The sequence below is a fragment of the Eulemur rufifrons genome, chromosome 18 (genome assembly GCF_041146395.1).
Source record: "Eulemur rufifrons isolate Redbay chromosome 18, OSU_ERuf_1, whole genome shotgun sequence".
In the NCBI taxonomy this organism is placed as follows: Eukaryota; Metazoa; Chordata; class Mammalia; order Primates; family Lemuridae; genus Eulemur; species Eulemur rufifrons.
The window spans coordinates 13,675,074-13,700,850 of NC_091000.1; the positions used below are offsets into that span (position 1 = coordinate 13,675,074).

General features: G+C 38.7%; 1 protein-coding gene across 30 annotated transcripts in view; it reads right to left on the reverse strand.

Annotated features, from left to right (window-relative positions):
• The window catches only part of SORBS2 (sorbin and SH3 domain containing 2), a 306,881-nt gene that overhangs the window by 142,447 nt on the left and 138,657 nt on the right, over positions 1–25,777 (reverse strand). For 26 of the 30 annotated variants that reach the window (XM_069492987.1, XM_069492981.1, XM_069492985.1 and 23 more), the window contains exon 2: positions 19,755–19,894. The gene's annotated coding sequence lies outside the window, so the exon portion shown is untranslated. The remainder of the gene's footprint in view (positions 1–19,754; positions 19,895–25,777) is intronic. The other 4 variants (XM_069492972.1, XM_069492986.1, XM_069492961.1 and 1 more) reach the window with 1 other exon arrangement.

Consider the following 25,777-nt stretch of genomic DNA (forward strand, 5'->3'; position numbering starts at 1 on the left):
CAGAGGAAAGACCATGTGAGGGCACAGCGAGAAGGCGGCCGTCTGCAAGACAAAGAGAGAGGCCCTTGGGAGAAACCAACTCTGCCATCACCTTGATCTTCTGGCCTCCAGGACTACGAGAGATAACTTTCTGCTGTTTAAGCCACCAGTCTGTGGCACTTTGTTATGGCAGCTCTAGCAACCTCATACAACCTGTAGGCTTTAAACTGTGAGCAAGGGATGCAACTTTATTGTAGGTGTAGTCATTTGAATTTAGTTGCAAATGCCTGAGTGTAAGGTCAGAGGCTCTCAGGGATCTGACTGGAGAGAAGTGGAGGGCACTAGTTCATGAGCAGGGTGCTCAGGGGTGCCTGGCCTCTCTCGGTAAGGGCCCCATGCAAGAGGGGGTACTCTGGCCCTCGCACAGGGCAGCCAGGGGTTCCAGGACAGCACCAGGGCAATGGCTGCTCCGTGTCCTCCCTCCGCATGCATTACTCTGCTGGGAGTGGTGAAGGACCGGCCTTTGCTCCTCCCTGGGTCACACATCCTCACATTTGTCCCTGCCTCAGTCTAAGCTGTGGTGAGAGCTAGTAACAAAGCTTGCTTTTATTTGAGGTACATTTTGTGAGTTTCAGGATAGCTCACCCTAAGGTAGAGAGGCCTACTCTCGGGGACACCCTGGAGCTAGGAAATTGGCATTTAACCATACCACATCAGGACAGGTGGCCTTGTCCTCTTCGGTTAGCACTGGGCTGTGATGAAGTCAACTGCGGCAGGGGGCTCAGTGTGCGTGGCTGGGTATGACCAGCCCCATCACCAGGAGCCTCTCGCATTCACCAGGGAAGCTCTTTTTAATCATACCAGCTTTGTTTAGTCAATAGCTCTTTTCAGTGTTTAGTCTTCATCAATTTTATTCTTCCATATTACATCTGCTTCTGGAATTTGGCATAAGGTGAGCTGGGGATTAGGGCTCTGAAATCTTTGAAGAGTTGCATAAATCTCCCTGCATATTAAAGCAAACACAGCCTCCATAGCCGTGCCAGGTCAGCAAAGGGAGGGCCCACGGGCAATTTTAAGGAGCTAAACATTGATGGTGAGAGAAGGTTAATTACGGATTTTGTATTCACAGTTTTGACATTAGTGACATGGTAGGCATGAATAAAATTGATTTGTTAACTACCTCTAAATAATGTCCCCATTCAATTAGATTTTGTGAGAGAACTTATTCATTAGTTTTAGTAATCCAAGTAATATACTAAAAAATTATAGCAAAACCTGGCTTATTTTTAGAGCTGGTTTTCATTCTACCTTTGGCAACTGTAGGATTTCCTTGGGCTGTTTCTGGAGCCGAGTTTACCGATGAGCTTCTGTGCCCTACTGCGAGAAGATGCATCTTTGCACCTGAAGAGAAGGAGGGGCTCTACTGACAGTATTCTTGGAACAGGAACTGGGGAGGAATGCAGGAGAATTCCAAGCTAAGATGGCGTTCAACCTCAGAGCATGGCAGAAAGTGGCCAGAGAGGTGTTTAGAAGTGTGGCTCAGCTTGCTACAGCTATGGCTTGCTTTGTTAAAGGCACAGTTAGGGAACTTTGAACAAGACCCTTCTCATAAAATTGTTCCTGGATAAAGCCATGGAATCCCACAGACTCCAGTAGAGCTCAGCCACCCAGCAGGCACATTGCCATTAGCTGATCACTGGTGGAGGTGCTGAGGGAGGACGCCGAGTGACACAGCCAATAAAGGATGGGGAAGTTGCTCCCGGGCAGCCGAGGACAGAGACATGGGGACAGTCAGCATAACTTGCTACCATGTTAGCAACTGGGGACTGGGATTGCCACAGACTCAACAGCCTGCTGATGGCCTGATGTTGTTGCCAAGTGCAGCTCCCAGGAATTGCTCCTGCTTTGAGCCACCTCTGGGAACAGCAGAGACTGTCAGAGAAGATTTAATTGCTTTGACCTTCCTGCCTTCTTGATGTCTCCATTGAGAGTCAGCCCTCAGGGAGAAGTCTTAATAATTTTGTATCCAGCAACAATAAGAAAGAAAAAAAAATCTTTTTACCTGAAATGGGAAATCAATTAGTCAGTCACACTGAGCCAGAATTATACCTTCTGGCTTAGAATTGCAGAGACAAGTGTTTTAAGTGTAACCTTGGGGTATGTGGACTTTTAGACCAGTAGAATGTTATGGAGAAGGAACATGGAGCCCAGTGTCTGCTGGATCTATGAGGAAATAATCCTGGTGATGTTGCAGGGGCAGAAGCAGAGTGGGCCAGGCTGGACTACTTTGCCAGCAGTTTGCAGATCTAACGGAAAAGTCTGAGTTGCCCATTTAGGCAAAACAAGTGCAGACACAGAGACCAAAGCCCTTAAGGAACCAAAAAAGAAAGTGTGTACCTACCAAGTGTATATCCATTAAGCTCCTCATAAACAAGAAATTAGAAGTTATTCTTTGGGGATCGTTGCCAGCTTTCTGCCCCAACCGGGTGCTATGGCTTTATTTTCCATCCACAAACACTGGTTGGGGTGGTTGCTAAGTGTATTCACTGGGGAAATGGTTAACTGCTCAGATGTGAACCCCTGGATGGATACATGCAAATACCACCCTCTGATCTCATCCGTATGCTGTCGAGAGACACCATGTTGCAGGGGACTGATGCTGGACGCCAGAGTGTCCCACAAACCCAGGTTAGAATTCCTGCCCTGCCACTCACTAGACATGTGACACAAAGCAATTTTTTTTTTTACCTCTTCTAATGCTTTTCCCCATGTATAAAAGGAAAAGGATGGCAAAATATCATTTTTCAATGTCAACTACATATATCAATTATATATAAATTATAAAATCCTGCTTAATTTCATCACCATCAAACTGTGGGCTTAAATTTGCTCATAATCTCAGCAATACTGTCTCTTTTCCACTGGAAAACATCAAGAACTTAGAGCACATCTGCATCTGTATTTGCATCCAGAATCCATATTCCTCTATTCATATATTTGAAAAGAGTCTCACAAATTCGATAGAATCATTAAAATTTTTTAAAAACCCCAAATTCAATAGCATCAGATTGCCCAGCTTAGGTAATCAGCACACTCTGTTTGAGTGTCCCCATCATATGGCCCCACAAAAGTTCTAGGGTGGATCAAATGCAGCTGGGCAGTCCCTAAAATTTGATCTTTATTGAAGTTTATTGATAAAGTTGGTGCACTCTTTACATAGCTACTTTGTACTATATTGAAGATACATTAACTAATTCCAAAGTAATAAGCAAGCACCAGGTTCAACTATATTTCCTAATGGGTGGCTAGATTGAGAATAAAATGTTCCCTCTTTGTGCAGTGAGCAGTGCTTGTGTGTGATAGAGAATTGGAATGAGGAAATGGGTTTCATTTATATTTTGAACCTTGGGGGTAAGCTGCAAGCTACTTAGGAGCATTTATTTCTTTCTCCTTTTTTTCCCTTTTGACATCATTTCTCTCTTCTTCTTCTTCTCCTTGACCTTATATGGGTGTTGGAGTTCAAATCACATGAGAAAATAGCAATCAGATTTCCATAATATGTAAGACACTTTGAGAGAGGCAAACATTTTACAACATAGTTTCAATATCTCACAAAGTTTATAACCGTATATAACATGGGCACTTCCATTAATTGCTACAGGAATTCTATTAGCTCTAACTGCTATAATTTGGAACAGAGAGAACGCCAGGAATTTTACAGTTAGGATTTGAGGTAGATAGAGGACAGGAAAAAAAATGAACTGTTTGAACAGAACGTGGCTGGCTAAGTCAGTTTGGACGTAAGAAGCAGCGCTGAGGATCACGAGATGAGGAAGACAATGACACAGTGAAATGAGACAGGCCTGAGGAAAAGCAAGAGGAACAAAAGTTCGTGGATCTTCCTAGACATTTTGCTAAATTAAATGGCAAAGGGGCAAGAAACAGGAATCCTTAGGCAAAGTCAATCTCTGGCTAAGCTCGATGAGGGTAGATTGAGGACTGGTTCTGGCTTTAAAGGAAGATGCAGGGGAGGCAGCTGCCCAGCTGGTCCTCAGAAGATGGTTAAGCCACTCTGACGGGAAGTAGATAAATACTGACCACAGCAGGCGGACACAAAGCAAGTGCGCGCACGTGCACGTGAATGAAGAGGTTGAGAGGAGAGGAAATACAGACGGAAAGGAAGTCAAGGGAAGATGCCGGACATTCCACAGGAGAAGCTTAGGCACAGGAACAATTAGGAGAAAAACTCCAAGACGCATTGGAGAAGGGTTTTTACTAGAGTCAGCATCTATAAACAAGCAAAAGCTCCTTTACGTTGAGGTGAAATTTGGTAATATTTTATTATCTAAGACAGTGGTGCTCAAACATGGTGATTCTGCACACCCCCCAACCCCGGGAACATCTGACAATCTGGAGATGGTTTGGGTTGTGGGGTGGGAGATGCTGACTGGTGTCTTGTGGGTGGAGGAGAGAGACGCTGCTAAACACCCAACAGTGTGCAACAGGGTCCCCACGACAGAGTCGCCCACTCAAAATGTCAACAGTGCCCAGACTGAGAAATCAAATTCAGAGGATCCCAGGGAACACAGAAAAATCTTCAACATAAACTATACTATTTAGTATTCTGCCATTGACAAATGTTAACACTGTGCACTTATTGAAAACAAATTTAAGCAATAATTATTGTTGTTATTTTTAAATATATACATGTACTGCAGCAGACTTTTAAAAAACTATAGTCAGCTTCATCACCCTTTTTTAATAAACTGAAAATACTTCCATCAAAATCGTGCCAATGGGAAGCAATGGTATGCCGAGCACAGTCCTTTGCAGAAAGAATTCAGATATAATGAGTGGAAAATACCTTAGAGAAAAGACTGAAAGAAGTGACTACTTAATTAAACCCAGCTACTGGTCTCATTTTACATTTATCTTTCCAAACTGCTAATGAATTCTTACCCATTTAGTCATGACAAAATATATATCCTGAAGAATCTGTATCCCTTTTGAGGTGTACTTAATGGATGTTTAGCAGACATGAAAATATGGCATGTCTATTATTCATAACATTTGATCTTTAAATTGACATTCATATGCCAGATTTAGGGTACTACGGGAAACCCCAGTCAAACATACAAAGCAGCTACTGAGATGAAAGACATTCCACAAGGGGGAAACCGATCCCAGCACTGGTTAACACGGCCATGAGTACTCCATGGGTTGCTACAGCACATTAGCCACAAACAATTTCCATTCTAGGAAGTACACTTAGTGCAGCTACTGGTGCATAATAAATATTTGATCCTAATTAGACCTAATGAATGAATTTTAATTCTGTCTTCACCATGCTTTTGTGGGACACCAACCCATAAATACAATAAAAAACCAAAAGGTTTTGGTGAAGTGGATATAGAACTATAGTCACTTTGACACCACTGCTAACAGTTTTCATTTCCCTAAGTCATTAAATAATGATGAAGAATGGTCTGGAAGTCTTCCTTAAAAGACAGATGCGGTTTAAAAATATTATCAGGAGAATTGGAAATTGCATAAAGATTCAATACAAAGTACTTTGTAGTATGAAATTTTAACTTCCTTGTTTAACTTATTTTAATTCACTGAGAAGTTCGAGGTAAAATATGCTCTCTAAAAATATAATCTGGCAAATTTTAATTGGCATGATGATTTGAAATTTGATTAAATAGGTGCAAGTCTATTTTTAAATATTATTTATAAAAATGCTCATCTCAGATAAAGGAAAAAGGATAACAATTTCGTTGTTTTGGCGAGTTAAAAAAAATAAATGACTATGCATTCTTTAGTTTCAATAGAATAACTCCTATCCTCTTGGTAGGCACAAGTCTTGAAAACCCAGATTTGATTATCAAGCAGGGGCCAGACCACACATCAACTCAGATCACAAGGGCTAAAGGTCTCACGCTGACTTTCTGAACATTCAGCATTTAGAACTAGAAGAATAATCATATTCATTCTTTCAAGACCTTTCCTTTTAATTATATATAAGAAAGGAAATGTCTTCCCATACCTCATATCTCACTTGGCATAGGATCTTCTCATATCTGTTCATCTCACTTATCATAATTTCATACCTACTTATCTTTATTAGAATGAAAAATTTAACTTTGAATGTCAGAAAATAGATCTGAAGTAAACATCAGTTAAGATGCAAAACAAAAAACAAAAAAAGTCCCAGATTTTTACAAATGTTGTTTTACAGGAACCATAAAATTGAGGCAACTTTGAAACAAATTAAGACATCTGAGAATTTTAATAGCATGCAAATGATTTGGACAGGTGCTTGGCAGCATAGACATTAAATCAGCTGAACTCCTCATTTACAGCCTCTTGGAGAGAGGATGCTCTGAGAATATCAAACAGAAGATGCTCAACAGATGCTCTTCTCTGTCCAGATCATGATTGCTATTTTGTTTATGTCATTGCAAGTCATTATTCATATTAGAACATGTAGCTTTGTAAAATTTAAAGATTACTTAAATCAAATGAAAATGTTCCCCTTAGTACAGCTGTAAGTTTGCTGTTTATGCCACATGGATTTAAAAACTTAGGCAGTCCATTTGATAAAGAGACTATTTCACAAAGTTTACTCTACTCTTCTAGGATCCTGATTCTAAGTAGCTCATTCTCTGGAAAGAAATCATATAGGTCTGTCCACAAAATTTAAAAAAATATTTAAGCCATCCAAAAACTTGAGTAATGTTGAGTACTGCCAGAACACTGCATAATTTTAACTATATGATCAGCCAATAAAAATTTATTTGGTACATGTGCTTATAGGGAATATAGGTAACACCTTGAGCTGGATCCTAAATCAGGTTTTCATTTTTCCACTTTTGGGATGGGTTTCTCATTGCACTGCATGGAAAAGCAGGGGGTGCACGGTTCAGGGGGCCTGGTCTACTAGAATATTTTAAGATATTGTTGAGTTTATTCCATTTCTTTGCACCTCAGTAGCTTCTATTATGACATAAGGTAAATAGATGATGCAAAAGCCCTTCAGGAAGCATGATTTTGTAAAGAGAAACATCCAATTAATTATGCTGTCATTTCATAATTAGCTTCAGAAATGAGACAGAAAAGTCACCTATGTGAAGAAGGCAGAACTGAGCAAAACACCTTTACTGCTTTTCAAATTTTGATTTCAGAGTAGGAAAAACATACAACTAAATCTTATATCAAATTTTAGTCTTTAATTTTACATTCTAACTTTTGAAGACTTTGCTTGATGTTACTTTTCATTGTTAGCTTTACTTAATAGTCAAGGAACTTTAGAAACCAATGCCTTTATAAAATAATTTCAAGATATTAAAATAGCATTCATCTTTAATGCCGCTTTGTACCAACATCATACGTCTATTTTAAAAGTTATTCTGAGTCCTAGGAAATTAAGCCACTGTCTCCACTCCTTCGAGGAGATATAAGAAGACACAGAGGCACAAAAATCTAGCAGAGAGAAACCTAGATGGTATGGGATTGCTTTGTATTGTGTAACATATCACAGAGACAAGGGTATATGTTAGGTCAGCTACTTCCTTAAAACATCTGCTTTCTCTCCTGCTAGATCTATACAACTGGATGGCGAAGATCAGGCTTAGGTGTTTTGCAAAATTTAAAAATAGTATCTGCGATGGTGGCTTTCCTATTTTCCTATTATTATTGGAGTTATTTTCAAGCAATAGCTTATACAAATTGGTTGGCCCATGGATGTGATTGAGTGCAATAAATGAAATTACTGTAGATTTTTAACATAGAGGTTGATGACCAGAATCTAGATTCTTGGATTTGGTTCATCTAGAGTTGTGCTGAGGCTGCTGCTAGAGCATTGCGGACATCACAGCATGCAGTTTGTTCTCACAGTTAGTGAGACTGGTGCAGCAGAATCTCTCGGGCCCTAAACAATAATTCACAAATAGCTAATAAATCAGCATAATTTTACTTGTGTTACACTTCAATTTTTTATTAAATATTGCACAAAGGACTTTCCAGAATTATACGACTCCACCAAATTGCTCCTGGCAGGGTCTCCTTCAAGCTCTCTATTTCGGAATTCCCTGGTCTAGTCTGAGTCGCCCTCTCACTTGATCATGCCCCTCCCCCCCCCACCCGCCAACCCCCATACACTTTCTTCTCTTGGCTTCCAGCACACACTGTGCCCTCTTGCTTTTCCTCCTATCTCCCTGGGCATGCCTTCTCACTTTCACTGACAGGTTTCTCCTCTTCCTCCTGACCTCTCAATCTTGGAGTGTGCTAAGGGCTCAGTTCTTAGTCTTTTTTCTCTTTCTGTACTCACTGCATCCTTCAGCCTCGTGACTTTAGACTCCATGGAGAACCAGCCAGTTCTTGCTAGCTCCCCCATTTCCACCTGCCCCAGGCCACTGTCCTTTCTCACCTGGCTATTGCAATAGCTTCCTAATTATCCTCCCAGCTTCCGCCCTTGGCCCCTTACAGCCTACTACGCCCAACGCAGCAGCCAGAGCGGTCCTTTTCAGTGTAAAAGCCTTGATCTCATCTAGTCCTCCCCTCTTCCTTCTCTTGGCTGCAGCTACCCCGGCCTCTCTGCCGTCCCTCACACAGAGAGGCTGCTCCTGCTTTAGGGCATTTGTAGAGGCAGGTCCTTCTGCCAGGGTCGCATCTCCCCCAGGTGGCCGCAGGGGTAACCCCCTTCAAGTTCTTTGCTCAACATATAAAATTCCAAGCTCCGCTGTCTTCAACACAGACATTCTCCAGACCCCCCTGACCCTGCTATATTTTTAAAGCCCTCTTTTACTTTCTTACCTACTTTACATAATTTATTATCGTGTTTATCCTTTATTGCTTGTTCCTCCCATGAAAATGTAAGCTCTGCGGGGCTAGGAATTTTTATCAGGGTTGCTCATTAATGTGTCCTGAGCAGTTGAAAAAGTGCTTTGCTCGTGGAAGGTGCTTGAATTGTATCTGTGTGAGTGAATGACTATGCTATCTCACGAGTGGTGAGGACGTCAGTTTTTCTAAGTTTAGAAATGAAGCACATCCTGTGGTAACCCCAAAGGCTGCACAAGAGATAACAGCTTCTTGCTTAATGATATGAAGTAGGAGTTAAAAAAATTATTTCTGCCTAGTATAAGAAGGGCACTTTTCAAGTATCAACCTGAACGAGTAGATTGTTTTTTTCTTCAGTAATTCTCACAGTGCCATACAATATCAAGTTCTGTTGTCCTCTTTTCATGGGTGAGAGTAAAGTGCTCCATTCGATATGTCTAGAAACAGAATAAAGTTTATGGATGTGGGAGGGAGGGAAGAGATGTCTTTTTCTAAGGGTTGAGCTAGATGACTATATGATATAGTATATTTAAAGGTCGTGGGTAGACAGAATAGAGGTACAGCAATTCATTAAATTTCATAATAGTGAATGAATAGAGAGCACCTAAGAAATCTCTGAAACAGATGAAGTTCCTAGAGGTTGAGAGGATTTTTTCTTTTTTCCTGTCACAGTTTTAAAGGCATGTGGAATACTTTGATAAGATTTAGCTGTGTTTTGGATGAATGCTCTAAGAAGTCATCCCCAATGATAAATATGCAAAGATAGATGGTGATGTTTTAGATAGAAGTTCACAGAATGAGCCTGTGGGATTCCATAGTTACAATCCTATCAACTGCTCTCATGATCTTATGTTACTATTGTATTCATTATTTCAAAGCTTATCACATTTTGTGAAGTCCTGTACTTATTATCAATAGTCTGAGTCAACGTTAGCAATCAATTAAGGTTAGGTCTTCAACTTTTATGAATACTCTATGCCACAGCCCTTTTATATTCCTAAGTGGCAAATTTCTGTTACATGTTTCACATTGGCTCTTTGAAATGGTACGTCCCCAAGGCCAGCACAGCATAGGGGCCCCAACTGCCATGTTGATTTCCACTGTATTCAACATATCCCATTCCTAGTCCCTGCCCTGATCTCCCAGTTCTCAGGTTCAACTCTCAGATTGGGAACAATCATATGTACTGTGATTCATTTCCATTGAATTGGAAGTGACTTATCTTTTTTATTACTCTCCATGATTTGGCCAAACATAAGGAAGGAATACTCTAAAAAATTAGCAAATCATATCTGTTTGGGCATCCTGCGCCTGTCTAATGCATCTGCATAGACTTTGTGGCTGCAGCAGCATTTGCTAGAACAATACTGATTCCTGGACAAGAGATGCCACAGAAGGGCTCAGCTGCCTCTCACAAATATAATGTGAGTTCATGAACACATCCAGGAAAATAAAAATGTGCAAAGCATTAAAAAACACATTTCTCTCTCGTTAGTTGCATGCAGATATTTTTATTTGAAAAATTGACATCCTTGAAATAAATAAATCAGTCTTATTGCCAATTTAAAGATGGGAATGAGAGTAGAAGGAGCAGAAGAAAGAATTATCAATCTTACTCTGAGTAATTTTTCACCATACTAATGAAACAGAAAACATTTTATTTTAAATGATTGCTATTTCGGTTACATAATAAAAGTTAATAGATATAACCTCAAACACAAGACTTCATTCATTCATACACACACACAGTTGTGTTGGTCCATGGAAGAAATATATCTTTTATGTTAAAAGTTATATATTTCTTTGAAATGTAGTTCAAAGTGAGGAAGAAAACTTTAAACATTTTCCTTCACTTTTAACTCCTTACATATCCCAAGGCAAACACCTGAACATATGTTAAAATACTCGAATTCATAGCTGCAATCAGTAATGTCTTTATTCATTGAGAAATTTTGTTTCAATATCCCTCTGTTAGACTTTCTTGGATATTTATCTTGAAAATCCATGCTGAAAGCCCAAAAAAGTTTTTCTGCAAAGTCATATTAATGATCCATAGATGATTTGAGAAATAATACTCCTTTGCTATTTAAGTAGGAGCAAGTACAACAATATCTCTGCAATCCATGGATAATTTATATACACTAGTACAGATAGCTATCATTCTAAAGATATTTTTTCCAAGGGGTGAAAGCTATCACATGAATTCACCTGCACCTAGAGAGTATATGTTCGTGATGGTACCACTGGGGAAAAGCTATGTCCCCAGTGACTGTCCCAGACACTAGTACAGGGAGTAAACTTTCAGCAAATGATTGTTGTGCTTATTAATTTCAGAAGAGTGATCCTATATATGAGTCAGAAACCAACCCCTACCTTCTTAGCCATTTCTCTACCTAATTAACTGCCCTAGCCCAAGCCACGCTGCCTTGTCCCATTTGTACAATTTACTACTTTTTGTCTAATTCAGTATATAAGTATTCAGCTCTAACTTCATCTCTGGATCTTCATTTCCAAATTATGAAGGTTTCTGTGCCACATAAACTTGCATTCAATAAAGTTGTACATTTTTCTCCTGTGGGTCTGCCTTATGTCAGTTTAATTTTCAGGCCTTACCTCAACAACCCCCCAAAAAATCCCTAAGAGAGTTGAGGTGAAATTTTGCCACCCCTACATCTGGAAACATAGACAATATCTTTTCTTTGAATTTAATGATTTAAAACTATGAAGACTTCTGGCTTGCACCGAATTTTCAGACTACATGTGAAATTACTTGTAAAGGAAAAACAGAAAAAAAATCATTCAATATTATCCGTCATTTGTCAAAACTCTTAAAAAGATAGTGATGTCTACCAGCTTTTCCATCTTAGCATATTGGAATGAGTCTATGGATAAAGCAAATAAAAACCAATTGGAATGAAAATTCTCAAAATTGAGCATTGATGCCTGTCAAATGGTAATGAAAAGTCACTAGTTTTTTTCCTGTGATATTAAAGAAAAAAGTGTAAACATTAAGGAACAGCTGTGTGTATGTAAATTTTTCTGAATAAATTAAATTACAAGACATGTATACATACAGAGCAAAGTCTTTATATTAAAAACAGGCAGTCCTTGCTTTGCATAGTACCATGTTAACAGGAGACTCGTGCATTTTGAGCTGTGTCATCCACTTCCATGGTCCCATGGCAACTGATAGGACTGTCTGTAAGTTACAGTCACTTTTCACACATTTATTGCAGAAATCCTCTTAGGACAGGAATCGTTTCTTCTCAATCTATTGTCCTAAAACCAGTGTTAAGTAAGTAAGATAATTTTTGCTTATTCACTGATAGATTCAAACCCCATTACCAATTCTCATATAGCATAATGACAAAGTATTTCATAGTTTAAGGAGTATCACATTTGTAACAATGGCATAGGAAAAGATACACACTTTGTAAGCCAAAAATATAGGCTTACAAAAGATATTTGTCTACTAAAGAACTAAATTCATTTTCTTTTCTAATTTACCATTTTTAGGAGTTTGGGCCCTAAGCCAAAAAATATAGACATATTGACCAAACGTTATACTATCTGTTGTATCATTTTCTCTTTGTAAATTTTCAGAAAATTTGGGCTGTTTTAAGTTTTTATTAAATTAATACTAAGTTAATATTGTATATCAATGCTAGGTACTGAGAAAGGTATTTACAATTTATTTAGTATCTAGTTCATATCTTAAATTTAAGACATGGGTGGTAGAGGGAAAAGACTTTTTAATGCAGCTCTTTATTCAGACATTCTAAAGATAAAACAAAGAGGAATAATATAACAAATGTCCATGTACCCACACTTCATCTTAAAATATGACATTATGAATTCAATTAAAGCTTGTTATACACCCCTCTAATTGAAATCTCCTTCCTACCTCCAGAGGTAACCAGTATCTGAAATTGATGTTTATCAATCTATATATTTCTTTATATTATTATGATGTAGGTTTTTAATACATACTCCTGTTAAGGTTAAAGTAATTCTTTTCTTTGGTTGTGAGTTTTTATCTTGAAAGGTTATTGTGGATTTTACCAATTGCTTTCTGAATTGAGATTGGTCTATAGTCAGAGTGTACAGTTTAAATCACCAACCTCATATGATTCACAGACAATGGTGAAAGAAGTCTTTACAAAATCAGCGATTGAAGCAATATAAAAAAAGACCCTCATGACAATTCAATGAATATGAAGTTGCTTAAGGCATTAAAAGTAGTTATCAGCGGTTACTGTAAACACTATTTGGTTTTACGAGTAAATTACCAATTTCCTTCCTTTCTGATTTGTATGTAAGGTCATTCTTAAATTAATAAGCACAGCTGAATGTTGAATTACCAAATGGTCTTCTGCCAAATGTTTTTACACATGTGCTCTCATTTAGTCTTTCAGAATATTGATTAGAAAAAGGATATATGTGAATATATAAAATTATGATATGGACATAAATGATAGGTAATTTTCAATGCTTTTGAATTTCAATATCTAAAATAAATAAAATATTGTAAGGAAGATAAAAATTTCACTACAATTGAGTTTTCTCACCTTACCATAAAAAATTATCACTTTGTTTTCAGACAAGTTTTTACAAGCTGTGGTTCTTAAGTGATGGATCTCAACACATGAGACAAGGAAAGCATGTGTTCCAATTCTAAGTTCGAACATGAAATATGTCCATTAATTTTTAAAGTTGCTCAAACACAAAATAAAATGAAATACATATGAATACAAGTAGCCATCCTCAAAATTTTGTTTTACAAAAAGTAATTTTCATTATTCTTTTCACAAAAAAATCATCTACTTCTGAATTTACTTTTCACATAATTTTTCATTCTTTTGCTTGATTTTATTAGTTTCTCATCATAAGCCACAGTTCTATGGTATCCATGTGAAGTTTAGAAACTAGCTGATATCTAATTTTGGTCTTATTCTGCCTTGAATAAAAATAATCACAGTAGATATAAGAAGAAAATTTCAGTGATTTAATTTTATGTCAGAAATACAACTTAATTTCTGACTTAAACTCTGCCACTAAGAGGTGACACTCTGTAAACTATTTACTTCTTCCAAAAGTTAGTGTTTTACTGCCGGGTACGGTCAGGGGCAAAAACCACTTTCTATTTCGGAATGAGCGCTGGATCTCCTAGTCTGACATTTAACACCCTTCTTGAATCAGCACTAACTTTCCATCTTAATCTCCAACTCTTCCCGCTGAATCCTTCATGAAGGTCAACCAGATGCCAGGCCTTATTTTCCAACACTGGGCTCTGCTGGGACCACAAGGATGTGGTTTCTAATCCAACTGCACATTTAGATAGCCATATTTGTTTTTGAATGTTTCCCACTCTTAACTCTGGTCTTTAACCATTTTTTTTTAAAAGTGAATACCTTCATAGTAAAAAAGATAATGTGGAATAGAAAATATTTTTGATCTATAAATCAAAACTAAATTTAGAAATTATATTTGATTGTATATTCATTGAATTCGCATAAAATGTATCCATATATCACTTTTCTTGGGTGTTTTAAAAATAAGAATTTGTTCTAAAACTTGACTGTTGCACAGTTCTGAAATATTTCAAAGGTCAGTTCAAACAAACAAAAAACCTCTGGATACGACTTGGAGCTAAAGTCAAAACCAGCCGAATTTCTTAGGTTTGCGGAGTTGAACAAAGGAAGTACTACTGAGTTGAGCGCATGTCAAGAGCGATGGTTTCACTAGCATTAAATCAATTCAGAGTTGTACTTGGACCAGCATATTCACCAGGTCAAATAACCAAAATGCAAGGCTTTAAAAACACATTCTGTACATGTGTTTTTCTATTAAGCTAAATTCAATCTCTTTTTTTTTTCAGACCCAAATTTATTTTTAGAACAAGAGACGAATGCTTCTATTCTACCCTTTCTAATACTGAATTGGCCTTTAGTAAGAAAGTACATTATTTTATTTTAAACTGTGTCATGTTACTAACCTGAATCTTTTTGCTATACTGACAGGTTGTTTCGATCAGCCTCCTCCTAATCTTTGATTCGTTATAACACTGGCACATTCCTGTCTTTCCCTGTAATCCTCACCCCTCTTTTGCTTGTTTTTCTCTCAGTGAAGTATAGAAAGTCAAAACTTGTTATGGTTTGGAAATGTCTCTTTCATTGCTGGAACGGACTGTTTTCCTGTTATCCTGTCTTTGTGATTTATGTGGAATGGCACACTTTGAAAGCTTTGACCTGAGAGCCCCTCTCCCCATTGCTATTAACTATTGATGCAGAACAGATGGCACAACAACTTACCTGGGCACCTGTGTCCTCACCTGGACAGTGGGGAACATAATGCCAACCACATCTCCACAGCAATGCCTACCTATGCAACAGTAGATGACTGAGGAAAATGAAAGAGCTGTGCCTTTGGGGAAACAATAAAAATTAATACAACCTTTTATCTCTGATAATACAGAACAGTAAATAAAATTATCAGTGATTTTGCAGGTAGAGTGTTACTTTCCAGGCCATAGTCTAGTTAAGGAGGGCAGTAAGGACCTGCCCTGATGCGCTGTCCCTGCACGGTTGGTCTCCTCATCTCATTTCTACCACTCTCGTCTTTGTCCCTGTCTTCTCAGTTACAGCTACTTAACAGGACTCCCTCATCATCTTGAACACAGCTCAGCAACATCACCATCATATGAGCCTAAGGATGAGACTTTTGTCCCTAATAAATAAATGCATTGTGTATATGCTGTAATAATATATTCTTGAGGAATGGATAAATATTATGTAGACTCCATTTTTCTGACCATCAATTAAGCACAAAAAGATTTTTAAGGCACTGATTTTTGCATTCTTAAATGAAAAAAATAATATTCTTGAAATAAAGGTTTTTTTTTTTTTTTTTTTATAATTTGGAGAAACATTTGCATGTGCACAAGTTTGGTGCCTATTTTCAACCTGGCATTTTTACCCTTTCCCTTTTCCTATTTTATTATGGATGGTGTATGTTTTAAAAAGACTGAACTCCTTATACCTTTATGTGTTTAGTGAGAACCTCCTTGTAGAATAGTTCTGAATTGTTTTTTCTTATTTTCTCTAGAACCTCCATTTGAGTACCTTACTTTCCCTACATCTAGTACATTGTACTAGTTTGGGGATATCAAAATCAGATACGCTGATCAATGCTGCACGCTGACTAGCAAAGCCAGTGCTAAAATGCAGCTCCTACCTATAGCACCTCCAAGTTTTGTCACTGCTAAATTTTCAAATGCTTTAACCTAGGATTGGATAAACTGCATGTCACCTGCTAAAACACAAACTGTATCTTTCATAAAAGTATATTTTATTAAATAAAAGCATAGACTATAAAATTTTAAAGTGAAAGTTGATGGCGATTTAATTTTATAATGAATCTATATCTAGAAGTCTCACTAAATTTAGTCTGAATAAATCTTTAGCAAGGTCACAAATTCATTTTTATAAAAATTCTTCAAATGAGTTCAGAAACCTTCCAACTAAGGAAACGACAAGTTCAACCTTAGTGTCCTGAGTGGCTCAGTATCTTATAAAGGCCATAGAATCACGAAGATCTTTCTGAGACTGACTCATGGGAGTCCATCGACAACTATTTAGGTCTTCCAATGGGTCATATTCTCACTGGAGATTATTTACTATGTCTGGAATCCTAATGCTTGGTGTCTTTAATGAGAAAAATAATATCAAAAAATGTCAATGTTCAGCCAACACAAATTTGTATGATCTACAAAAGAAAATGTTTTCAGATTTTGGGCTTACTTATTTTTGTTTTTATGTGACAGATTTGCTAAACAAAGCTTACAAATCCCTTCTTCCTCTCTACTGGCCACTATCCCCACCCGACACACACACACACACACACACACACACTCCTCCTCACATCCAGGCCCCATTAGACTGTTAACACCCACATAAGCTCTAGGATGCCAAGCTTTCTGAGGGAAATTGACTCTGCTGAGTACTCCTTTATCCTCAGTATACATTACATTACAAGGAATAGTACTGAAATTCTCAATGCTTACAATGTTCCCTAGGAGTGTATCAGTTGAGCAGGCGAAAAAAAATATGTGGAAGTTTATTATTTTTCCACCAATATATTTGACACCACCTTTGGAAAGTGAACAAAAGGCATACTGTCAAGCGGATAGACCTGGACAAAATGTTACTGTTTGTTCCTCACGAGCACAGAGGTACATTTAAGCAAAGAAAGACATTCCACGGCTCTCCTGGGGCTTCCTTCCTCTGGCTGAACTACACCAACATGTTCACACCACTGTGGGTCAGACTGTGCTGGAATTTAAAATGCAGACTTCTATTTGCCAATTGCTTAAATACCACAGCTGTAAAAATTCATATTAGGATTGAACCTGGCTTTAAAATATCATGAAACAGATGAGAGTTTATTTTAAAAAAGAGAGAGAGAGAGAGAGATGTGTACACATGAAATTATAGTAGAAGACACGGAAATAAGGACTGTCCTTGTTTGGCAGATTCTATAAGCCTCAAAGTCACCAGAAGTCACCTGGCTTTGGATTATGTTTCAAATCCAAGCTCACTGACATTCATGAAACTTTTGGCAAGCATGGGCCAAGTTTCGAGCAAGGCTGGGTAGAATACTTCTTTCATGTGGAACTTGTGTGAAACTCAGTGGCTTTGGCTAGATTTCACCTTGAGTTTCACATTCAAACAATCCAAAGTTTCAAAGTAAAATTAAGGGTCACAGAGAAACAGAGAGAAGGGGAGAAAAAAACAGGGAAAATATGGCTTGCCTGGGAATGGAATGGTCTTCTAACATCTTCCTACTCAATGTCATCCTGGGGCCATTTAATTTTGCACCTGAACTTGTTCTGCCTTTAGCAATACATCTGCACTCAGCACTGTTGGTCCCAGGCTTCCCAGTACTGAGGGGGACAGTATTCTGGACCCCCAAAAGTCCCAGGCTCAAAATAACTGGAAGATTTAAAATATTAGCTATATGCAGAAATGTGATGATTAATATACTCCTTATAATGTAGACTTGAAGGGGAAAAGTAGTAATCAAATGTCCAAGTTTGGGAAATAAAAAACTAGACTGAACATCTCTAGGTTGAATAGCAGGTTTTCCTACCGTTAATCCAAATTCTAGAGAACCCATTGCATCTGCTCCTAATCCAGGGGGACCTCCCCCAGAGCATTTTCCATAGCTCCATCCCTTTGAAAACTTGTCCTGAGCGCGCTTGCTTCCAAAGAAGCAAGGTGCAGGCTACAAGGAGCAGACTGCGTCAGCTCTGAGGAGCCACTGTCCTTCACTGGGACGGAAACAGTCTCCTGACAGGATTAGGCTCATTCTATTCCTAACCTTCAACAGAACACGCAGGGACAGTTTGCCAGGGAATGTCAAACTCTGCATCTGGTGGAGGACTTAGAGAATACCTTGTGCTTGGGATGGGAAAAAAAAAAAAAAAAAAAAGTAACAAACAAATATAATGCACATGTGAGCTTTCTTTAAAATAAGGAAAATACTGAAAAGTTGATTGGCTAGTAAGTGCTACATTTTGCCCATTTTAGGATATACATTTAAAAAAAATTCCCTTATCCCTCACACAGAAGTTTCACTAGCATGACAGATTTTGGCTACTGAGGATTTTTGTTTTTTAAGTTTCTTTTTCTTCCTTTCTTTCTTCTTCTTTCTCTCTCTCTCTCTCTTTTGTTACTCAGAAGATCACTGTGTGTTTTAAATGTATGTCTTCTTTTGACATGTGGTCTGTGTACTGATAAACTTCTTTGAAAAAAAGCATCTTTTAATTCCAAGCGTTTCAGTATTCATGTTAAAAAAGCACCAGTAGGGCCCCAAGATACATGGTGATTGTAAAGACGCGGGACACTCAGGAGGGACTCTGTACTGTCATTTGCTGCTCACTGTTAGACATCTGCTGGGGGGAGCCACAAACTGTCGGGAAGTCTATGTGGGGGAGAACCTTGCCAAAGAACCGTTTTCTTTCAGTTGGCCTTATGGAAGTAAAATCTAAGACATATCAGTGAGGAAAACCAAAGTTCCAATAAATTATTTAAAGGAAATGCTATCAAAGCATCAAGCCAAAAAAAAAAGAGAAGAAGAAAAAAGACTTTTTACTGAACAAAGTAAATACCCACAATCAAAGTAAATGCTATGTTTGAAGTTCAAGTCCACAGATCAAAGTACTTTGCAAAATGTCAAGTGCAAGCATAAGGTTGGGGGGAGGGCGAGGGGAGGCACAGAAAGCTAACCAAAATATTAGATTGTCACATTAGAAAAACCTTCCAGCAAATGTACCTAGCAAAAGACATCCAACTTAGTAAGGAATTCTCAAAATTGAGTCTCCAAAATGTGCTGGGAACATACAAAACAACAACCACCACAACAACCAAACAAAGAAATAACCCCTCCAAACAACCGTTCTCATTCCAAGCTAGCAAATTAACAAAACAGTGATGAAAGGAGAACATAACATGGTACAGCTATCTTGTCATCCTTAAAGAAAAATCATCAATATATTCTCTTTGCTCAGGTGGTTACATCTTTTACCTCTTTAAAGAAAATGCCCTGGAAAAGTTAAAAATAAGAAAGCAGTCTAAACAACAAAATTATGACGTCTGGAAGGTCCTTGCATTGCCCTGGCAATGAGACTTAATTAGAGTTCTGATTCAGGGCTCAAAGTCCAGACTGTACTGCAGGTCACTATTATAGACAGCTTTAGGCAAAGTTTAAAATCACAGCCACAAAAATGCACAGATGCTCCTGCCGTGTTCTGGAACACAGTATTTACCTGGGAGTCGTTCACAGCCCCTCTTAATTTTCACTATAAATAAATTATTTTAAACACATGAATCATGAACATATTAGAAAATGAATAAATCCAGAAGAAAAAAAAATCTTACCTACAGGCAGCTGAGTTCAACAGTTGCTCTAAACAGAGGAAGTAGGAGTCAGTGGCCTTTTACATGCAGAGATTGTTTATTTAGCCCTTTTTAAAAGGTCTTGAACTCCAAAGGTTTAAGATTAAGTCCAATCCAAGTGTCTGAAGGGAAAAAAGGCAAGAGAGAAGGCAAATAAGAGAGGGAAAGAATCCCAGCTGCTGGGTGGTGCTACTGTGCTGAGAGCATTTGAGCTATTTTCAGCATTAACAGCAGCCGGGGTTGTCTGCAAAGAGATGAAAATGCCTTGCCCGAGTCGCCACCCCCCACACCGACCAGGAAACCCACAACAACTTGGTTCATTGTGCAAATATTCATTTAAATTTTGGGGAAAATTGCCAGCACCATAGAAAACAAAACAAACCACAACTTGACTGGAATCTTAAAGAAACACAGTGCCTTGCCATGATCCTCAAATTTTCAAAACGATTTCCCTGATTCATTGCAAGCAAAATGTTCTGTTTCTGCTTTATGGAGAAGGAAGACTTCTCCTCTGATATTTGCTTGCTTACTTCTATGGGTCTTAAAAAAATATTTTCGATCTGTTAGGAGTCTTCATTGTCAGTTTAATTCTTCTTAAGACTGAAGACAAATGGTTTCTTTCTAGCACGCACCTAAATTTCCAGTTTCATCAACTAGGCTATTTTTGAAAGCTTCTGCTTAAGGCGTTGACATTTCTTATCTGGTGGCAGAGACGGGGCCATTCCGTGACATGATGCAGACAGAGACTGACCCCTGCTTCTGACTCCATAGGCCAATGAAGAAATAATTCAAATTGGGTCACCAGCAATGACTGGAAAACTATGAGCATTCCTTTTGTTTGTTTTATTTTATTTTAATTTTTTATTTTTGAAGGGGTGGGGGTTTGTGAGGAGGGGTGCTCCATTGCCTTGTTTGTTTTTATTGAGACAGAGTCTCACTCTGTCACCCTGGGTAGAGTGCAGTGGCATCATTGTAGCACACCGAAACCTCCAACTCCTGGGCTCAAGCGATCCTTCTGTCTCAGCCTCCCGGGTAGCTGGGACTACAGGTGCTCATCACTGTGACCACGCCCCACAGGGTTTTTTTTTTTTTCTTTCTTTCTTTTCAGTAGAGACGTGTCTCCCTATTGCTTAGGCTGGTCTCAAACTCCTGGCCTCAAGCAATCCTCCCTCCTCGGCCTCCCAGAGTACTAGATTACAGGCGTGAGCCACCATGCCCAGCCATGAACTTTCGTTTTGTTTCTAGAAGTAAAAATTAAGAGCTAGAAGCTATATTCACATTCATTCATTCATTCAGCAAATATTTATATGGCAAGCACTTCTGAGCCTGCAATGAGCGAGGCACTCTAAGAATATAGAAGTAGGCAGAATAATCAGCCTTCTTGCCTTCTTTATGGCACACAAATGCAGCAAGAATAAATGAAAATGAATGTGTTACATTCTCCAGCCTCTTTCTCACATGATGAGACTATTCAAATCATAGCAGTGTGAGACTGAGATCTCTTCCTACTGCGACTGAAGGAAGACGCTTGTGTCCTCAGACCAACTTCTGGCTTCCATGACTCCATTATGCCTTTCGCACCACCAAGAAGCAAAATTACTTCCTACCATGGAAGCACTTAAGTATTTTTATAAAAGCCTTTATTCCATGTAGATGAAATCTTTGTTTCTTTTCAACTTCCTACTCCCTCTAACAAAAAGAATGCTTAAGCAGCCAGAAAGCGCTGTGGAGAGGCTTTATACATCAGTAGGCAAAACAAGATTCTGCAATCTTAATCCAGTATTAAAAAACTGCCTTGATATATTTTATAATTAATATGATGGTTGTACCAGATGCTCACATCACATCCACTTCTTTCTTTGCAATTAAAGAAAGACACTGGAATTGATTATAGAAAATACTAAGGATTATATATCACGTAAAAAAAGGATTACAAGTACTATGTTAAAATAGTGAAATCCTTCAGCTCAATAGACCTCATATTAAAACTACACAGATATTTTGATTAAAAAAAGAATCACAGCTTAAATTTGAAATATCTAATCATATTTTTAAAAATAAGATTAACTTTGTTTAAAAACTATATACCAGGTTTGAAAAAATCGCTGTAGATAATGCGTTTTTTTGTTCATTTATTTTAAATGGTCACATTTTCATGTCTTAAATACCTGCCAATTTAAAATAGGATATTTGTTTTGCCTGGCCACAATGTTGAATGGTCACTCTACTAGCAAAAATTGAAAGCCTAGCCTCAGATAAACACATTTTTTAAAAAACTGCTTTTACTTTTTCTTCCTTATAATAGTTCATGACAAAAATTGGAAGATACATTTAAAAATTGTCCTTTCTTGAGAAACTAATGAAACAAATAAAGATGAATTCTTTGACTACTAAGTCAACCATTACTTTTAAATTCCAAGCTGCTTGCTTGCCACGTCGGTCCTCAGGGAAGCCCAGTGCCTCCCTTTTACCTGTTGGAGTCATATTGTATCAAACTCAGCACTGGAACAAATAGGCCACCACCCTGCTAGCTGCGTTCACTTAGGATGACACCTATCCCGCTCTGTGGCAAACCACGGTCCCCTTTGTTCCCCAAGGATCCCGACTGTCCACATAGCCTGTCAGTAAGCACCTGTCAACAGATCTGATGGCACAGAAGAGTACAAGTTCGACTTTAGGCATATTTTAGAAGGTGAGAGGGTAGTAAGTTCTCACTTTTCTACTTACCCAACTAGTATGACTTTTCTCTTACATGCTATTGATGCATTAACAATTGTTACCAACTGCACTAATGTTAATGATTTTATTCATATCTTTCATTTGTTCTTTCTTTCTTTTCTTTTACAAATAAGTTTATTTTAAAAATTAGGACGTGCTTATATTCAAGTGGACTTCTTGTATCGATGAAACACAAAAGAGGGCTTTGGTGTAACCCCACCCCTGTATAAAATGCGGATGATAGCAGCACCAATCCAGAGCTGTGTTAGGGCTCATTTGAATAATGCACACAAAGTGCTTAACTGAGTAATGTCTGGTGCACAGCAAGCCTTTGATTAAAGTTAATACTACTATCACAGCTTTGCTGTCCAATATGGTAGTTACCTGTTGCTATTGAGTTCCTAAAATATGGCTAGTCAGAACTGAAATGTCATGTAAGTGTAAAATGCACACTGGACTTCTAGGACTTAATATAAAAAAGAATGTAAATTATGGCACTAGTTTTTTATATTGATCAAATGTTGTAATGACAGTATTTTTGACATACTGGGTTAAAGAAGATATTTTGTTAAAATTAATTTTACATATTTCCTTTTAGTTTTTAAAACATGACTACCAGCAAAGTTAAAGTTACACATGTGGCTTGCATTGTTTCTATTGGGCAGTGCCATCTAAGCCAATGGTTCTCAAACTGTAGTGAGCGTCTGTCACCTGGAATGTTTGTAAAAACACAGACTGCCACCCCGAGTTTCTGATTCAATAGGTCTGGGAAGGGCCTGAAATTTTGCATCTCTAATAAGTTTCCCGGTAATTCTTGACAACGTTTTGAGAAGTGCTGGCCTTGAGGCTTGGTGCTTAAAAGGTGGTCCAGGGACCAATGTTAATGTCATCACTTGGGACCTTAACAACATCCCCAGGCTATGCGTCTGCACATTGAAATTTGAGAGAAATTGATATAAAGTTGTGTCTCTCATCCCAGGTCCATAAAAGACTTACCTGGCAAACTTTAAAAAAATACCAGTACCCTGGACCCAGCCCTAGAGAGTTTGATCTAGTCAATCTGGATGAGACCCAGGCATCTGCATATCTGAACAGCTCTCCGTGTGATTCCTCTGTGAAAGCACGCACTGAGAGTCTGAGGGGCAGTGGGGCCCCATCAGATGGATGTGGAAGGGCCAGGATCTAGAAACCAGACACTCCTTCTAGTGAGGGACGGATGCTTGAGGGTTGTCAGGTTTGGGAGGACAGGACCTATCGTGGGTGAAGACAGGAGAAATCACACAGCAAGGGCCCATGAGTGGGTGATGCAGTCAGCGGGGGAGCCAGGTGGGAGACCTCCCTGCCTTTGCATATCTGGCAGAAGTCCCGGCTGTCCTAGGTCTGGAGTTCAAAGGAAGACCAGGTAACGCAAAGCACAGCCTTGGTCTTGGAGGAACTAGAGCACTAGGCAAGTTACCTGGGCAGAGACGCAGGCTCAGAGGGACAGGAAGAGTACTTAGTTACAAGAACCCTGGTGTAAGTCAAGAGCAGGACCAAGAGCCACATTAAATGAGTTTCCTAAACTCTATGTAATGACAGGCTTGGTTTCAGAGGCCAGAGCAGAAATAATCTTTCAGACAGAGATGAGGAGGGAACAAAATGGATGAAAGTGTTGAAAGTCAGATTAGTTGTCTATTTCTTTCTCTCTCTGGCTAACACACAGTAAAAACCAAGACAGTTCCGGGCTGAGTGTTGGTCCAATTAAAACAATGTACATTAAGGTATAGTTGACACAGACCAAACCACCTTAGAGGGTAATTATACCCAAGAAAGGATCTTTTTAGCCCCAATAACTCCCCAATTGTCAGAACCAGTGGGAAATACTCGTATTTTGGAGGAGAGAAGCTGTCTGTTACTCACTGTACCTCTGTTCCACCCTTAAATCAGTGACCACACCATTTTTAAGAGTCTGTCCAAATGACTTCATCAGTTTGCCAAATGACTCTTCATTTTTTCAGGTGGCACCAGAGTTTATGTGCTTCAGACAGTGTCACCGAAATAAAATCCTCACTGTAAGAATCTGGGCTCACATTGGTAACATTTGAAACTTCCAATTCCGCATGCAGACACCATCTGTAGCTTTACTTCTCACTTCCTTGGTTAGTTGTTTCAGAGAACTTTTAAAAGTGCCAAATGCTTAAAGCAGGAAGTCTGAAGTCAGGGTACCTGGGTTTGAATCCAGGTCCTGCCACTTACGCATGACCTCGGGCCACTTAGCCTCTCTCTGCCTCCATTTCCTCCTCTATAGCAAACCGATCTCATTGAGTTGTGAGGATGAAAATAGTTGTTATATGAAAGAAACATAGAAAAGTTTGGTACTTTGTAAGTGCTACACACATGGTGGTTAAATAATCAAATTATATTTGAAAAACTGCAGATTCCGTATGTGGCTAAACTGAGTAATTTTTTTTAGATATTATGGTGATTTCCAGGGACTTTTATGTGCGTGATTTTTTTGAATGCAAATATTATGAGGATTTCTTTGAGTGTTGTTTAAGTTTTTTTCCCAAGAGAACTCAGAATTCTCAATCGATTCCTCATCACTTCCTATTATTTGAGAGGATCTCAGTAGGAAGGAAGTGAATGTAGTTTTCCCATGAATATTGTTTTCTAGAGTACATTTTTTCCCCCTGAAGTCCTTTGAAAAGTGAGTCGCACTATAGATGTCTGAAGGCTTTCGTGGCCCATGTCAGTTCAGTAGCATTGTCTAATATTCCGGGAGAACAACGGGTCATTCTCCTAGACAAATATTTTAAGTGCTTAGGGAGAGGCAGCAAGACCGTCTGAAACAATGACGTGAGTTACAAAGATGTATTGAAAAGGCAGTCAGATTCTCCTACTGTAGGGACTATAGAAATCAGATAATGCTGATTAAAGGAAGGGGTGGGCCACTGAAAACAGGCATGTTGGATACCAGTGAAGGCTCTATTAAGAGGAATAACATTTTTCATGCCTGTGTGCTTCAACCACGCTTAACAAACTGAAGCATAGGCGAGAAAATGATGGTGCTTAATAGCATTGTGCGTTAGCAGGCATCTGCCAGGTCACATACAGGAACCTCAGCTACAGCAAGTGTGTGCTGAACAAGGCTGAAATGTGCTGGGCACGGAAGCTGCGGCCCAGAGGCTGAGCAACTTCAGACCAGTCAGGCAAGCCCCCTATGCTGTGTCCTGAAATGTAGGCAGAGGAACTGGACTACACATCCCATGCTCACCCTCAAATCCATGCTTTTGTTTGGGCTTATCTAG